This window comes from Anabrus simplex, chromosome 8 (genome assembly GCF_040414725.1).
Source record: "Anabrus simplex isolate iqAnaSimp1 chromosome 8, ASM4041472v1, whole genome shotgun sequence".
In the NCBI taxonomy this organism is placed as follows: Eukaryota; Metazoa; Arthropoda; class Insecta; order Orthoptera; family Tettigoniidae; genus Anabrus; species Anabrus simplex.
The window spans coordinates 155,230,037-155,245,837 of NC_090272.1; the positions used below are offsets into that span (position 1 = coordinate 155,230,037).

At 40.7% G+C, this 15,801-nt stretch overlaps 1 protein-coding gene across 1 annotated transcript in view; it reads left to right on the forward strand.

Moving 5' to 3' along the window:
* The first annotated feature begins 631 nt into the window (after positions 1–631).
* Positions 632–15,801, forward strand: part of LOC136879227 (sodium- and chloride-dependent GABA transporter 1) — a 222,470-nt gene continuing 207,300 nt past the window's right edge. The window contains exon 1 of the mRNA XM_067153030.2: positions 632–736. The gene's annotated coding sequence lies outside the window, so the exon portion shown is untranslated. The remainder of the gene's footprint in view (positions 737–15,801) is intronic.

Here is a 15,801-nt window from a genome sequence, read left to right on the forward strand (position 1 = left end):
ATAGCAGGTGAGGCTACCTGGGTGCGGTACTCGTCCTCCTCCCAAGTTGTATCCCCGACCCCAAGTCTTACACTCCAGAACACTGTTCCTGAGGCGGTAGAGGTGAAATCCCTCGCGGAGTCCGAGAGAAAAACCAACCCTGGAGGTTAAACGGATTAAGAAAAGAGAAAGAAAGAAAGAAAGAAAGAAAGAAAGAAAGAAAGAATGGAATACGTAACTTATCTCCGCATGCTCCAGAAGAACATGAGTCAAAATGGTTATCCCTCTGTCCCCGGACACGTAATATGAACAATTGCTCTCACCGGAGCTGCTCTATATTCTATTCAATTTATTACATGACTAACCTAGATCATTCGTAATCATTTATGACCTACTTATCGAACACATTTCTAGATATTAATTTTACCCCTTTCCATTTACATAATTGCAGTTAGTTATACTTTTCAACAATATATGGATATCAATGTTTTGTGCTTAGTGAACACTCAGCTGACCCTGATTGTTATTAAAATGCGAGTAAATAGTAGTGTCTAGTGGCGCCTCGCTGCGCGCATGCGCGGACGCTGCCGTCTACCTTGTTATATAGACACGGGCCATCAATGACGAGCCGGTATTTTCGTGTAGTCATTTGCTGTGGTAGTGTGGTCCCCAGTGTCACTCTCGTGGAACGTCAAGACGGCGGGCGTCACGATTAAAGGCAAGCCGAAGGGGATTCTCCGACCTTCGGCAAGAGAAGGTATATCATGCTTTATTATTAATAATAATATTATACACTGATAGCAATATTTTATTTTATGGAGTAGATTCTATGATAGGTCCGCCTCTGTAATGTAGTCGTTAGTAGGATTAGCTGCCACCCCCGAAGGCCTGGGTTCAATTCTCGGCTCAGCCACGAAATTTGAAAAGTGGTACAAGGGCAGGAACGGATCTAATCAACCTCGGTTGGTCAACTGAGTAGAGGGGGTTCGATTCCCACCGTAGTCATCCACGAAGTGGTTTTCCATGGTTTCTCACATCTTCTCCAGGCAAATGCCGGGATGGTACCTAACTTGCCGGGCTGCGTGTCTCAGACGGTTGAGGCGCTGGCCTTCTGACCCCAACTTGGCAGGTTCGATCCTCACCCAGTCCGGTGGTATTTGAAGGTGCTCAAATACGTCAGCCTCGTGTTGGTAGATTTACTGGCATGCAAAAGAACTCCTGCGCGACTTGGCACCTCGGCGTCTCCGAAAATCGTAAAACGAGTTAGTGGGACGTAAAGCAAATAACATTATTATTATTTATTGGTACCTAACTTAAAGCCACGGCAGCTTCCTTCCCTCTTCCTTGTCTATCCCTTCCGATCTTCCCATCAGCCACAAGGTCCCTGTTTAGCACAGTAGGTGAGAACGTCTGGGCGAGGTACTGGTCCTTCTTCTTAGTTGTATCCTCCGACCCAAAGTTCCACGCTCCAGGACAGTGTCCTTGAGGCGATAGAGGTGGGATCCGTCGCTGAGTTCAGGAAAAACACCAGCCCTGGAGGGTAAACGGAGTAAGAAAGAAAGATTCTATGATGAAATACCTTACTATAGTAATAATAATAATAATAATAATAATAATAATAATAATAAAAATCTTTCTGTAACTACATTCCACACTCCCATGGGGTCGTGGGTGCGAACTCTATAGCACATGTGGGCTTGGCCGAGGTTTACGGCACGATGCCCTTCGTGGCACCCAGCCCCTTGTGGAGGGATATATTTACTATTGCGTGTGTCTGTGGTGTGTTGTATGTCTATGAAGAGAAGTATATCGAGGGAAACTCAAATACCCCGCCCTCGAGTGAGAAGAATTAAGCAAACGGTTAAAATCGTCGACCCCACCGGGAACCGATCTTGGGACCTCTGAACCGAAGGCCTCGACGCTGACAAGTCTGCCAAGGAGCTGGACAATAATAATAATAATAATAATAATAATAATAATAATAATAATAATAATAATAATAATAATATGAGTATTATAATTGTATCTTGGAAATTGTGAAGCTATGCAGCGTGTATGATATCAAAATTAATCTTTCAGAAATCATAGCGATGCCAATTGGTAAGGAACCTAAGGGGATTAAATGTCCGATAAGGACTGTGAAACTGGAACAGGTGGGTGACTTCAAGTACTCAGGATGTTGATTCTCCCAGAACTCAGGATGGTAGTAGGCTATAGTAAGTAAAATTGAATAAAGGCAGTGCAATGAAAGCGCAATTGTGATCAAGGGTATTCTGTAAGAAAGAAGTTATCTTTATGACGCTCTTATTTGAGATTGACTTTGCTGTACGGGAGTGAAAGCTAGCTGAACTCAGGATATCTTGCTCATAAGCTGGAAGTAACAGACATGAAAATAGTGAGAATGATTGCTGGTACAAACACGTGCGAACAATGCCAGTTGGTAGAGTGCATATAAAGTGGCTTCGGCCACCTAACATAGTTCTATAAACACGCGTCTTTTACGTTTAAGGTTAGTCTGTTGGCACAATGATGTGCTTCTCTTTTTGTGGGTCAGTGGCAGGGCTTCGGATCCCAAGTTCGCGGGTTCAAATCCGCCAGAGTTCCTTGGATTTTTAATAGGCGGAAAATTATTCTATTCGACACTCCATAGTCTACCGTACGATGTCGGCATGTAACAGACCTCTAGAGTTTCAAATTAGTTAAAGCTCCGCCATTGATCGCGCAAGAGAGATCCAGTTAACTCTGTTATCTGGGTAAGTAAAACGGAATCCCCGTGTCGGTGGGGGAGGTAGAATAAAATCTACGGTATCCCCTGCCTGTCGGAAGAGGCGACTAAAAAGTGGCCGCAAGGGTTCTAAATTTTGGAGCGTGGATTGGCCACTACAGGGCCCTTAGCTGAGTCTTGCCATTGCTTCTACTTACTTGTGCCAGGTTTCTCACTTTCATCTAACCTATCCGACCTGTCTTGGTCAACACGTGCTCTTTCCTGACCCCGGCAGTGTTAGGTGTCGAGGCCTAGGGAGTCATTCATTTTCACACCATTCATCGCCGTTGTCTTTCTTTGGCCGATACCTTCATTTTTCAAAGTGTCTGAAACTTTCCATTTTCCCCTTCTGATTAGTGTTAATAGAGGCTGGTTTCCCAATTGTACTTCCTCTTAAAACAGTTATCACCAACCCTGCGGTTGGGGGCCATAGAGTAAGACGCAAGGTATCCCCTGCCTGTCGTGAGAGACTAATGAAAGAGGCCCAGCGCCTCTTAACTCGGGAGCGTGCGTTGGTGACCATGGGGCCATTAGCTGAGTCCTGGCATTGCTTGCACTTACTTTTGCCAGGCTCCTCACTTTCATCTCTCCTATCCGACATCCCCTGGACCACTTTTCTTATTTCCCGACCTCGATGTTATTAGGTCGCCAGGACTAAGTGGTCTTTCATTTCCATGCCTTCCATGGCCCTTGTCTTTCTTTTGCCGATACCTTCATTTCTTGAAGCGTTGGAACTCTTCCACTTACCTTCCGATTAGTGTTAACAGAGGACGGTTGCTAAGTTGTACTTTCTCTTGAAACAGTGACCATCATCAGCACCACAACCACCAGTAAAATGGAATGTCGAAATTGACGCAGAAACAACGTAGATGGCGTCAAATCAAAATGCCTGTATACGATAGCTGAACCCATACGATTATTATTATTATTATTATTATTATTATTATTATTATTATTATTATTACTGCTTAAATAGGGAGCCTCCGTGGCTCAGACGGCAGCGCGCCGGCCTCTCACCGCTGGATTCCGTGGTTCAAATCCCGGTCACTCCATGTGAGATTTGTGCTGGACAAAGCGGAGGTGGGACAGGTTTTTCTCCGAGTACTCCGGTTTTTCCTGTCATAATTCATTCCAGCGACACTCTCCAATATCATTTAATGTCACTTGTCATTCATAAATCATTGCCCTAGAGGAGTATGACAGGCTTGGGCAGCCGGCACAATTCCTATCCTCGCCGCTAGATGGGGGCTTCATTCATTCCATTCCTGACCCGGTCGAATGACTGGAAACAGGCTATGGATTTTCGCTGCTTAAATGAAAGAGACCCGTGTCTGTAGAATTTTTGGGTTTGGAATAGGTTGTTCAGACGGTGGAGCGTTAGTTTTCTGAGCCCAAACTTACGAATTTTACCCCAGTTCAGTCTGGTTGTATTTCAAGGTGCTCAAATATGCCACTTTCGTGTGGATCAAACTTTCGGTTCCTCTGCGTCCCCCAGAAGGGTAAAAGTGTTTAGTGGGACGTACAATTATTATTATTATTATTATTATTATTATTATTATTATTATTATTATTATTATTATTATTATTATTATTATTCGAACTACATGTAGTTAGCACTAATATGGATTAAGCTCAGTTTTCCTGCCCAGTGCCCTTTCGCACGCCAGACCTACGTGTGGTATTCACTATTTAGTATTTTTGTGGTGGTCGTTGTGAAGATGTTTATTATAACGATTCCAAACACCCAGCCCCCGAGCTGAAGGAATTAACCATACACTTTAAAATGCATGGCCAAACCGAGCATTGAACCCGGCGCCCTCTGAACCGAAGGCTAGTTCGCTGACCATTCAACCAACAAACCGGTTTATTATTATTATTATTATTATTATTATTATTATTATTATTATTATTATTATTATTATTTTACGTGACGAATTTACCACCTTTCTTAGGTTATACAATGATCACCAAACAAGAGTTTATGGCGAATTCAAGTGAGGCGCGCACAGCAAGCTGGGTGTATTTCCAGAGAAACCCATCGCAGATTCCCGCTGGAGGTAGATGGTGGTCTCTTCAACAAGAATAAATCAGGATATAGCCTATTTACTGTGAAAACCAGGAAAGAATGAAAAGCAGGCAATGATTTTCCTTTTCTGAACTTAACTAATGTCATAACAGCTGCTAAAAAATAATTTCTATTCTCGATTTATGCAGACCTGACAGCTGTCACTTCTGTGATACGCATCGTAATTTGTCTTCTATTATTTCACTTATCGCTGTCCTAATTCCAGAATTTCAAGCCTTCTTGGCACTGGAGTGAACACGATACCGCACTCCTTTGCTAAACGGCTAGACTTTTTGGGTAAGTGAAGCCTGGTTTGCATATCTTCAAGTTTTTCGTCTGTTAAGACCCTCTTTTTACAATGCCTTTTTCTGTTTATGATGGATTCGGTTGCACAATCTCGAAAGACAACACTGTTAGGCAGGAAGTACTCATCAGGACACAGAAAGAATCGAACTTCTACAGTCCAGTCAGAAATCTTCTCTGGGACAGCAAAATACCACAAAAAGCGAAAACAATCATGTACCACACTTACTTCGTACCAATCCTCACGTACGGTTTAGAGACATGTACCCTACTAAACAAAGACTTCAGGAGAATCCAAGCCACTGAAATGAGATTCATTAGAACCATGAACCAAACTACCAGAAAGGACAAGGTCTGAAATGAAGGGAACAGGAAAGTGGCTGGTATTGAGTGTCATAAAGAAACGCAGAGTTCAGTGGTATGGGCACATAATGAGAATGAACAGGGAAAGACCGGCCAGAAAATATTTTGACCTTAATCTCGTAGGAGGAAGACCACAGGGAAAACCAAGAAAACGTTGGATAGAGATTGTTAGGTCAGATGTGGAGGAGAGAGGACACAAATGGGAGGATGTACTGGAACAGAAGATGTATGAAGACAAAAAGAGATGGCGAGCGCTTGTACACCACACCCGGGAAACTGGAGTTGGGAAATGATGATTATGATGACGATGATGACCACTTCTCAAACAAAGCACGGATATGTGGTTTTGATGGTAGGCTATAGAAATGTCCGTAAATCGTTTGCAATACTTCCGTACGTACCTATCATACGATTTCTTTAAAAAACGATAAGTATCAATAATAAACACTCATTGCTTAATGGTCTACTTAACCGTGATGGATAATTGTTACTGTGTACTTTATAATCACAGTCACTTAGCGCGTCAAGTAAATCACGTGTCTCACTAACACAGTACAGAGTTCTATTAACGACTGAGCCTTACAGGACAGAGGATGGGACAAGAAAGCTGTTGTCTCCCACCAGGTAGCTTCTTGTTCGTCCGTTGAGTGTGCTGTAAACTAGTGATTGGTGGTATTTATTATGGACTTCAAACTATAGTCTGTGACAGATGGGAAACCGTTTTTGTTGGTTCGCTTTTATGAACTAAAAAGTTTCTGGCCTGGAAAAGTAATATTTAGCGCAGTGAAATTTTCCGCGGTGTGCACGAGTGGGAGAACGCGACAGCATAGCAGTCGCTAGGTTGGACAATTCTGAAAAGCCTCTCGAGGCCAAACATGCTTCCCATTTGACACAGACTATAAATACTGTATTCTATTTTAATGTACTCCACACTCAACTTAGGAGGCTTAGGAACTAGGTGCTAAAAATCTCATAGGTTACCGTACGATGTCTACATGTCATCTAGTCAATGCCGGGGTGAGTGGCTCAGACTGTTGAGGCGCTGGCCTTCTGACCCCAACTTGGCAGGGTCGATCCTGGCTCAGTCCGGTGGTATTTGAAGTGTTCATATAGTGTCGGTAGATTTACTGGAACCTAAAAGAACTCCTGCCGGGCAAACTTCCATCACCTCGGCGTCCCCGAAAACCGTCATGTGTAGTTAGTGGGACGTAATGACAACAACATCATCATTATTATTATTATTATTATTATTATTATTATTATTATTATTATTATTATTATTATTATTATTATTGTTTATTCAACTGATTTATTGTGGTGTTTGTTTTAGTACGATATGTTTTGTTTGGAAAGTGTTATTTTTGAACTACTCTCTTGAAACTAAAACACCGTCCAAGCATTTATTTGGGAATGTGAATGAAATACGTTGGAAAAGTGGCAATGAGGATGGTCTAACAAAGTAGAAAATGTGGCTCACATTGCAAACACCTTTGGAATTTCCTTGTTTATTTATGCAAAAGAACGCTTGCCGAGTCTATGATGATGATGATGATGATGACGATGCCTCACTGACCTGGCGCTGCTATTATGCAGTATTGCAGATTCGTTGCTGTGAGTTCGAGTGATCCTTTTCAATATTTAAATAGGCTGATTGAGAAGCGTGCAATATTCTCTTATATAAACAGCATAAATTTACATACGTTATATTTGGTACGCGGACCGGAGCGAATTCGTATTACTGCGCCAAGTTTTCATGTTTGACATGCGCTCTACATGTAGTTCAAGACTTCTGTCTTACGTCTGCCATTGCCGGTGTCTGCTAGTGTAAATATTTAGTACTGCGGCCACCGTGACTCAGGTGGAAGCGCGCAGGTCTCTCACCGCTGGATTCCGTGGTTCAGATCTCGGTCACTGCATGTGAGATTTGTGCAGGACAAAGTGGAGGCGGGACAGAGTTTACTCCGGGTACTCCGGTTTTCCCTGTCATCCTTCATTCCAGCGACATTCCCCAATTTCATTCCTTTCATCTCCCAGTCATTAATTATTGCCCCAGAGGAATGCGACAAGTTTCGTCAGCCGGCACAATTCCTATCCTCACCGCTAGATGGAACCTCATTCATTCAATTCCTGACCAGGTCGAATGACTGTAAACAGGCTAAGGATTTTCATAAAGAAGGGTGTTACAGGGCTTGAAAAAATGCACAGTTTCTTTATTTGCCTGCAATGAATGTGATACAAATTTAGAAAATCTCACTTTGGTTGGTAGTCGTACCTTACAGGCGACACGTGTGAATTTGTAATCCGCTATTCTTACATCCTGAGTTCTCCTAGCGAGCATTATTTATTTCAGACTGTGACGTAATTGCCTTCTTGGCGTATTCAAAAGTGTATGGAAAATGACACTTTACAGTGCTGTAATTACTTTCCACGCTGGTTATTACAAATCGTCTCTGATAAGTTGAACTCCTCTTCAGAGTAACGTAAACACGGATGGTCAGAGAAATCATGTTGAATAATTCCTCCGCCTGATTGCAGCACCGTAGTTCCGTACTCATCTATGCAAAAATCCGCAGTTCTAGCCCTTGAGGCAAGAAACTCAATATTGAGAACAGCCTAGGGATATGAGCTACTAATTTTAGGTAAATAAAATATAATAAAATATGAAAATATATTCTTTACTTATTCCTATAAGGTATTTTCTTAATCATCGTTATCCGGTCGATTAGATTAGCAGTTTGCCTTTTTCTACCACTACGAGCGCTAATGTGAGTCAATGCAGAGTTTCATTTAAGTCCTTATAACTACAGTAGAGTCTCGTTAATCCGAACTAATTGGGACCGGATTCTGTTTGGATTACGAAATTTTCGGATTAACCGGAAAATATTTTCTAATGATAATGTTATTGTTTTTACGTCCCGCTAAGTACTTTTATGGTTTCCGGAGACGCCTAGGTGCCGGGATTTTCTCCTGCAGGATTTCTTTTACGTGCCAGTAAATCTACGTACACGAGGCTGACGTAATTGAGCACCTTCAAATACCACCGGACTGAACCAGGATCGAACCTGCCGAGTTGGGGTGAGAAGGCCAGCGCCTCAGCCGTCTGATTAAAATAGTTTCTACAATACAGTACAGTACATACTGTAATCTGAAATGTCCGTTCTTTAGCAGTTACATTAATAACATTCTGTATAAAATTACAGTAGGGCAGTTAAGAACCCGTAGGGGAGAAAACGACAAATAAAATGACATTAGCGAGTGGATGGAAGCTGACTGTCATCAATTACAAACAGACCAAGAAATTGTAGCTATGGGGAGGAAGAATCTGGAGTTGATGAGGAACATAGTGACGACGAAGAAGACCACAATTAACAACTAGTGTCACATTCAGATGCCGTGGCCGCCTTAGAAATTGCCGTACGCTACGTCGAGCAACACTCCGCTCCTACGCCCACTGATGTGATGTTTATGAGACCATGGTTTAACACTGCATCTTCGAGTAGGTTCCAATCACTATGGCAAAATAAACTAAGAGACTTTGTAAAGATAAACGACCAGCGATTGATGGTTTATGATGTGTAATTATGTTTACATTAAAATATCCTAGTAAAATATGACTAATAAAATGCAAGTAATGCAAGTAAATCTTCATTCTATAATATGTTCTTTCATTTCAATAAGGAGACTCTTTTAAAAAATTGAATATTTCAGTTCGGATTAACGGGACTCTAGTGTACATTTGGTGTGGACATTTTTCAAAAAGTTAAAAAAGCCTTAGGGTATTGAATCATGGAACACATTAAAGAATGTTTGAATGAAAAAAAGAAACCGAGTAAAGAAACAAGCAATTTTAGGTTGTATTTCCGGAACTACATTTAGGCCGGAAGTGATTTTTGAAATTTGTTTTTTAGTTTGATAGAGCTATCCAGGACTCATAATTTGAAACCATTCTGGGCCCTTTAGCCCTTCCACATTCAGCACAATAGACGAAATTGCCTAATTTTATGGTGTTCGTAGCATGGAGGCCCCTACTTTGCTAAGTATGTCGTCTTCATCATCAACAAGTCTGCGAATGTTTTGTTTTCGCATAGTAGGGGATTGCTACATTATTCTTGCAGTATCAACTTCGACTCAATACCGTATTACAACTGGCGTGGCGAGAGGACTGGCCTTCGAGCTCTGGACATGACGACTTACGGCACAAGCTTGTGCAAAAAAAAGAGAGCGAAAACCACCAATGGCCGTTTTTGAAAACCCTGAGTTAGAGGAACAGGGCGGTCCGGTAATAAAGGCGATAATTTACCAAACTATAAACTTGAGAACTTATTGTCCTTTGCGCCAACCAATTAAGAACAAGCGCCATGGTACATTTTCTCACGGAGTAATCTTGTTGAAGAACTGTCGCAACTCTTGCGAAGTTCAAATGGAAATGCCTGCAGCACCTTTCTAACCGTGTGAAACCTTACAACGTGCAGTTTTCGTGGGTTGAGTGCACTATAAAGCAATTTGAAAAGTCACCGATTTTCACCAGGTATGTCCATGTCCAGGTATGCACGTTCGTTGCCATCCAGCTTCCAAGGTACTCATATGGCCCTGGAATTGGTGATGATGATGATGCTTGTTGTTTAAAGGGGCCTAACATCTAAGGTCATCAGCTACTAAACTCTGGAATTACTATGCTTTTTATACAGTAGGACTATGCTGGAAATGGATATTGTTAACAACATAATTTGTTTTAATTAATTTCATGCCTTTATTGGCGAGGTGTGGTGTTTATAGTGCACTATATCTTTTAGTGTGGGCTAGAACAAATTTATTACTCTCATTGATATTCCTCAGTCTTATCTTTGGTTTTGCCAATATGAAGTGACAGAGGTATGAGCGATGTTTGTAATGCCATTTCTTGTGCAGCCAGTTTCTGTTCTGAAAGATGTGAAAATGTTGCTCATAGGGTCGGTTACTGGTTGCATTTCAGTGGACTTGATAGACTGGTATGTCATAGCAACGTCTGGCTCGGTAAAGAAACTACCCCACTCCTCATTTTCCTAGTACACCTCTTCAGTGATGTCTAGGCCATCTATGACAGCTTATAGCGGAGCTGTTGAGGTTCTTCTGAATACTTTATTTATTTATGTATTTACTTACTTATTGGCGCGTGATAGCCGAGCCATGGTGTCGCCGGATACTCATCAAGACGAAAGCTGTTTTTTTTTTCTATTTATTTTACATGGTACCGACACAGACAGGTCTTATTGCGACCATGGGATAGAAAACGGCAAGGACTAGGAAGGAAGCGACCGTAGCTTTAATTAAGGTACAGCCCCAGAATTTACCTGGTGTGAAGACGGTACACCACGGAAAACAACTTACAAGTTTGTTAACACAGGGGTTCGAACCCACCATCCCCAGATTGCAAATTGATACTACGTGGCCCAAAACACATAGCCTCTCGCTCGGTCACGGGCAGCAGTTCGAATCCGAGACAATGCATATGGATTTTTTGAAATACAAATAAAATTTCACGCCTCTCTTGATCAGATTCCACGTAAAACTGGAAGTCCCGTGCGTATGAGCGCAATATGTATACTACTACTACAGTCAATAAGTTTGTGGTCTGGCGCCTGCAAAATAGGCAACACAGTGTACCCTTACGTACTGCAGTAAGTTCGTGGGCTAGCGCCTACAGTATAGGCAACACAGCGTACAATTGCGAACTACTGTCGATCAGTTCTCATCATCATCACCATCACCTTCATCAGAATCGTCTTCTTCAGCCTCGTACAGAAGAGTTGACCCGAAGTTCTGCCATTTACGGGATAATCCTGACTTATAAGCAGCCATTTTACTTAAAGAAAACAAAACATACGCATATCTATGATTAACTGCGAGTTGTATTAAGTTTACACGTAAGTCATAAACATTAAAATCTCATGTAATGAAAACATCTGTGCTAGAGTCAAATAAATAGCTAGCCGCTGGTATAAAATTTTGTACGAGTAGTTACCATACTCATGAAAACACCAGAGTTAGCTATAAAACCGCTGACTTGGCAACACTGATGACTGGCTGTTAACAGTTGAAATATACTCTGTCTGCTGCCACTCATCTCCGTTAGATAGCAGTACTGCTACAATTGTACGAAACTAGTCCAAACAGCTACCCAGTTAATGATAAGTAGGCCCCGGAGTTTCAGCCAGTAATTTGTTTATTAGGAAATATCATCAAGCACGCGAGAGTAACGTTAACTCTAGGGGTTCAGATGTTTCGTACCCCTAATGCATATGCAAAACTCATAGCATAACCGTTGTGCAGGCTAGAGTAAAGTTGGTATTCTCTTCAGTAAATTTGCATCCTAACCTATTACTGCCTAAAATTTCGGGCTCTAATGATAATAACAACTGATTTGGACGGCAAAAAATTACTCGTTAACGAAGAAGAATTATGTAAACTATATCAACGAAGTAATGAAGACGTTATCATTCATTTTTAGGCTCCTTGGGCCTAGTTGCAACGGAAGAGAGAGAGAGAGAGAGAGAGAGAGAGAGAGAGAGAGAGAGAGAGAGAGAGAGCGAATTTGAATTTGTTTACAATTTACTACTGAATCTAGTGAGCCCACTTATATAGAGTTTATATTAAATAATATATACAGTTATTATAGAAAAATGTGAAAAATAAATGCAAGCTAAAACCTTAAAATATGCAATTTAAAACAGGAACACATTATATTTAATTAGATTAGAAATCTGAAAACAATCTTGAATGGTACATTTTGAGCTAAAAATCTTTGTCGGTGATGGACAAGAAAGGGCTAGTTTAATTATTTTAAATGCTGTAAAATATAAGGAATTTCCTTCTAAGAAAAAGGAACTACTAAGAATTTTAAAATTTGACTGGCTAGTAGTAAACGTGATGATGTAGCGCACGCATTATTTACTAATTAAAGCCCATCGTTGTCTTCACCCAAGAGAAAGAGACAAGGCGCCCGCGAAGATTTGTTGGCTGAATGGTGACAGGGCGACTTTGTTAAGTGTGATGCCACAGATAAGGCACGAACTCAGGTCGCCAAGTCGTCGAGAATTTTTTTTGCTCTGGGTGCTGGTTTGAGCAGCATTTGTTGTTTGACATTGGGTGGCTATCCACTACCCTGATCGTCGTCGGCCATGGACTGATGACCTCTCGACCTCTCGTTCAGCAGATTGCAGTAAATTTGTGTGTGGTTGGTTTGTGGATGGCAGAACGCTACGATCTGGTGGTAAGTATCGTAATGTGTTCCTGGGGAAGAGTGAAACTCGATGTGCGGTTAAATACGAATGAGCAATTTTCTTGACTTGGTGTCGCTTAGCTAGGTCCTTACGGCTTGGTCAGGAATGCAGATCGAAAATTTGCAAAGTCATTTAATTATTCCCCTAGTATGACAAAGTCCTGATAGATAGCACTGTCTTACAAAATGCTGAAGCAGAGACATTCATAAACACGTACTGGTCGTTTCGATATTTTAAACTGGATTGAAGTATTACAATACATGTACAAGATGCTTTATGGTTAGATGCACTAACTCCACCTCTTATAGCAAGTCATAATACATAAATAAATAAACAAACAAATAAATAAATAAATAAATAAATAAATAAATAAATAAATAAATAAATAAATAAATAAATAAATAACATTATATTATTATATACACTACCGTAGGTCTGGATTGGTTAAAGACAGGAGTCTATCACACTTATGTGGAACCCATAACAGATTTAATTGAGGTTCAATGGCTGACAAGTATGTTTCATATAAACTGTGGAGTCCTGAAGGAATGAAGGAATGAAGGAATGTATCTGAACCATTAATAGGATCAAGATGAGCCATGATCTAATATTATTATTTTATATCTCTATACACTTCCCTTATTTTGCACTCAAATTAATGCTTGCTTCTTTCTTTCTTTCTTTCTTTTTTTTTCTTTCTTCGCCTTCGCTACCTTGAGTTTTCTTCGTTGTTTTAATTGCTCTTTGACTAGACATTTTTGAATAAGCCGAATAAAGATTTTAATTACAAATTATAAAGGTTGATCCAAGAACCTTCGTTTCAAAAGATATGTGAAAATCTTGGAATATATGCAAATTGTGAAACAGTATAAAAATGAGACATTTGTGGAAAAATAAGAAATTCAGATATTTCGTAGTTCATTCACAAGTTAGTCTTATACTACCGCATATACTTGCCATCTTATTCAGCTCACCGTAACTTTCAAAAATCAGAAGGCGTAAAACCGAAAATATGGCGCTCTCCCATCTGTCCAGCAACTCTATATGGTTCGGGGTATTGACCCACGACCGAGGAAGTATAACATCGAATTACTGTAATGGAATCAAGTATGCTTCGTTTGACACCTGACGTGACATTGATTGTAAGTTCTTTCTCCGAAGGCTGACGGAATCCCTAGCAGTTCAATCATCAGCTGATACGGAAAGCACCGGGCGAGTTGGCCGTGCGTTTAGGGGCGCGCAGCTGTGAGCTTGCATCCGGGAGATAGTGGGTTCGAACCCCAATGTCGGCAGCCCTGAAGATGTTTTTCCGTGGATTCCCATTTTCACACCTGGAAAATGCTGGGGCTGTACCTTAATTAAGGCCACGGCCGCTTCCTTCCCATTCCTAGGCTTTCCCTATCCCATCATCGCCATAAGACCTATCTGTGTCGGTGCTACGTAAAACAAATAGCAAAAAAAGATATGGAAAGCCTGGGCGTCACCGAAGAGGTGTATTAGAGAAATTGGGGGTGATGTAGTTTACAACTGCTTTCCTCACTGAGTTAGAAGGTCGTATTACTTATCAGTTTACCAAGCCCACTGAAGTGCGTACATTAACCGGCACTACAAGCTATACTTTCGCACCATTTATCAGAGAAAGACTAACCACGCAAAGAATGATGTTAGTAACATACCTTATAGTTCACAAGAAGACACGCTGATGGTGACAGATAAAAATGTTAATTATTGAATTGAATTTAACATATGACACTTTGTACTCATACAAATTTTGGCCACTTGTGTGCTATAACTTTGGGAGATAATTGACTTAAATAATGGTGTGAGAAGAGTGAGACTTTCTTGTTAGTAACAAGTAATCGAAATTTTACCTGAATTAATGTTTCGTTGTATTCAAAAGACATTTCCAACTGCGATTAATCATGAACATAGACACTGCAGTAGTGATATTAAAAAATGTTCAAAGCATAACTTATCTGAACACCATCTATATTTCACTGGCTTAGTCTTCCCTTACAGGAAATACCACAGTTCCCAACAATAAGGCTGGCAAGTAACGATATTTAAATGTGACATTACCCATTTCTGGCGAATCATCACTAAATTTTGTACAAGAGATAAATAACGTCGAAGGTTATTAGTTTCACAACATTAAGGAAAAACAATATTCACACATACAAGTGACAAGAATGGGTTGTCTTACGAACTGTATGTTTTTCGGTAGTACGGTGGTAGAGATTTTGACTAAAGATCCTAAGTTCGATAATTCGATCCCGCCTGAAGTAGTCGTTTTGTTAAAGGACGATTAAAACATCTCGACTCTCTAAGTCAATGCAGTTGGCAGGTTAAAGATCTCTAGTGGTGCACTCAGCGTCATCCGATAAAATTAAATTACCGTCCAGTAGAAACTCGCTTTTGTTACTAGACAGCAGCACAGTCGATACGGATGCCGAAAAGACGACACCATTTCAGAAGCTACGCAACTCGGTAGCTACAGGTCATTCGATTATTATTATTATTATTATTATTATTATTATTATTATTATTATTATTATTATTATTATTATTATTATTATTATTATTATTATTTCCCAAAACACGGCCATCTATCACGACTAACTGAAAAGGGAAAAATGAAAAACAACTCACAATATTATGGCTGAACATAATAAATAATGAAATGAAAATCCACAGCCTGTTTCCAGTCATGCGACCAGGCCAGGAATGGAATGAATTAAGCCCCTATCTAGCGTCGAGGATAGGAGTTGTGCCGGCTGCCGTAGCCCGTCGCACTCCTCTGGGGTAATGATTGATGAATGACAGATGAAATGAAATGATATTGGGGTGTGTTGCTGGAATGAAATATGACAGCGAAAATCGGAGTACCCGGAGAAAACCCTGTCCCACCTCCGCTTTGTCCAGCACAAATTTCACATGCAGTGACCGGGGTTTGAACCACGGAACCCAGCGGTGAGAGACCGTCGCGCTGCCGCCTGAATCACGGAGGCTCTACGAACATAATAATAATAATAATAATAATAATAATAATAATAATAATAATAATAATA